Source organism: Euphorbia lathyris, chromosome 9 (assembly GCF_963576675.1).
Source record: "Euphorbia lathyris chromosome 9, ddEupLath1.1, whole genome shotgun sequence".
NCBI classification, from domain to species: Eukaryota; Viridiplantae; Streptophyta; class Magnoliopsida; order Malpighiales; family Euphorbiaceae; genus Euphorbia; species Euphorbia lathyris.
The window spans coordinates 18132826-18135449 of NC_088918.1; the positions used below are offsets into that span (position 1 = coordinate 18132826).

Consider the following 2624-nt stretch of genomic DNA (forward strand, 5'->3'; position numbering starts at 1 on the left):
TCCAATTCTATTATTTTTCTAAGATATTTGTTGACATTGATCATCTAATTCCACAATCCTATCCTATCCTACAATAACTATTCTACTACAGACACAGCAGATACCATCTCTACCTTGACAGTTATTTTGTTAGAGAGTTTGTTATTGCTTTCCTCATGTATAAGTAGCAAGCTTTTGTTCTTGATTCATTTAAGTTGTAATTTGCAATCTTCATTGAATATACCTTGAGCATTTCATGGTATCAGAGCAAAATGGTTCGAAGAAGAAGAAATCGTGAAGTTTCTGATGAAGAAGATGAAGAGTATAATCAAACTCCAAAGCAAAATCGTGAAATTTCTGATAGCCAGAGATCTCCTCCTGAAAATCCTGGTTTGATTCTCATCAATATTGCTTTAACAAGCACCAATTACCTAGCATGGAGCAATGCTATGACTAGAGTTTTAACTGCCAAAGGAAAACTCAATTTTGTACTTGAAGATGAAGAAATTCTGATGAGAGTGAAAAGAGCAGACTTTTGAAGACAAGCATTCATGGAAAAGAGCCTTAAAGTACCAGTTTTCAACCAGTAATGGAAGAAACAGCCAGAAATTACAGTTCAAGCAGGAATCTTCAAGAACAGCCTCTCGATAGAACAGAACAGCATAAACTGCATCATTTATCGGGTCAGTTGGAAGGAAACGGATAATAGCGCGGGTCGAGCAAGTCACAGGAGAGAGAAAGGGAGAAAGACGTGGAAGGCAAGACAGTCCTCCATCTCGCACCAAGTATGAAGATCATTTAGTTGTCCTTGCTTTGTACCTTTTTGTGACTCTTTGCCCTTGTAATTAGGGTTGATGTAAGAGTATAAATAGGAAGAATGTTTTAGGTAGAGGGATCTCTCGGCATTAGCGCCACCCTTAGCTTTTAATTTCTCTGTTTTTTATTTTGAACGATGATGCTTTTGGGAAGAAGCTGTTCACTCATAGTAATGGGTGAGTAGTTCTTCAGCAGGCCTAGCCAGCCATTTAAACGGCGACTGTAAGTATCCTTATCTAAATGAATGAAGTGTTTTATCCATGATTGAGTGTTATTAACTTGCTTTAAGAATAGATTATGATCGAGTCTATTTGATAGTTATTGAGGATGACACGAGAGTGCTCCGATATGATGGAAACAGTTAATCGGCATATATTGTGGTAGACGGAGATGAAAACCACCACATATTGGGGTTTCTTTACAAATGTTCCCCTAGGCCTAATGCTTGTTTTTGAGTTAGCACAAGGAGACTTGGTTAATATCATTTACTTAGGAACTTTGGAAATGGGATACCTGACCTTAGTGACCAATGAGGGAAAGACCCAACTCAGGAATATTGATTCACTTCTTCATATAAAAAGGATAGGCACAGTTGTTCGTTAGGTGCATGGTTAGGCCTGTGTTTGTTTATTTTGATTGCACACTTTATTTACCTGTTTGACATTTGTTTATGTTAAAGTCACTATCATTAACACTCTTCAGAATTTGCATCTAACACTTAAGGTAACTTATTCTTCCTGTTTAAGTTCAATCCCTGTGGAATACGACACTTGGTCTTGCCACACTACACACGACCTAGTACACTTGCTAGCGTCCTTATTCCAAATACCAAGTTTTTGGCGCCGTTGCCGGGGATTGTTTAAACTGAAATATCGAAGAATTTGTATGTTTATTTTGTTACCTGATAACCACCTGTTTGTCCAGTTTGTGCATTTCGATTGTTAGTTTTGTATGCGAAGAGCAAGTGTTCCTATCCTTCCTATAGACGTTGAGATAGAAAGAACGTACAAAAGGAGAAGACTATTCAGACAAGCTTGACGCAACAGAATGGACCGCGAAGTTGAGATGCCTGGCTCAGGACACAGTGAGAACCATGAGGAAGGTCATGGTGAAAACGAAAATAACAACAATAATGTCAACCTGAGGTTGAGGATGAAGGATTACTCCAGACCATCCACCGAAGGGCATTCGTCATGCATTGTCATACCAAACGATGGAAATCGCATGTTCGAAGTGAAAGCCCCGATGATTCAGATGTTGCAAACAGCTGTGCAGTTTGGGGGATACCCAAATGAAGATCCAAATGCCCATATTCAAGATTTCATCACAATGTGCAACACTTTTCGATCCTATAGGAATGATGATGACGAGGTCATGCGGCTCAAGCTGTTTCCCTTCTCTTTGAAAGACAATGCAAAGAACTGGTTGAAGAACTTACAACCAGGATCTATCACGAGCTGGGAGGAAATGGCTACCCTATTTCTGATGAAATATTCCCGCCTAGACAGGCAATCAAGTTGAGAAATGAGGTTTCACACTTCGTTCAAGAAGAGGATGAATCATTATCTGAAGCGTGGGAAAGATATAAAGAATTATTACGAAGAGTGCCGAATCATGGCATACCCATGTGGATGCAGGTGCAGAACTTTTATAATGGAGTGACCAATGCCTACAAGATACAAATTGAATCAGTTACCAATGGAAATCCAGAGGAACTGGAACCTCAAGCCTTGTACGAATTAATAGAGAGAGTGGTCAACACCAGTTACAACTGGCATTCGGTAAGAGCCGACAGCAAGAGAATCATGAATACCGCAAATAGCGAGGCG

The 2624-nt window shown here is 39.6% G+C and overlaps 1 non-coding gene across 1 annotated transcript; it reads right to left on the reverse strand.

Moving 5' to 3' along the window:
* Nucleotides 1-2309: 2309 nt before the first annotated feature.
* On the reverse strand, nucleotides 2310-2416 carry LOC136207767 (small nucleolar RNA R71). Its single transcript, XR_010676894.1, has one exon. It is a non-coding gene; the product is annotated as a small nucleolar RNA R71 (small nucleolar RNA).
* Between the last annotated feature and the right edge of the window lie 208 nt (nucleotides 2417-2624).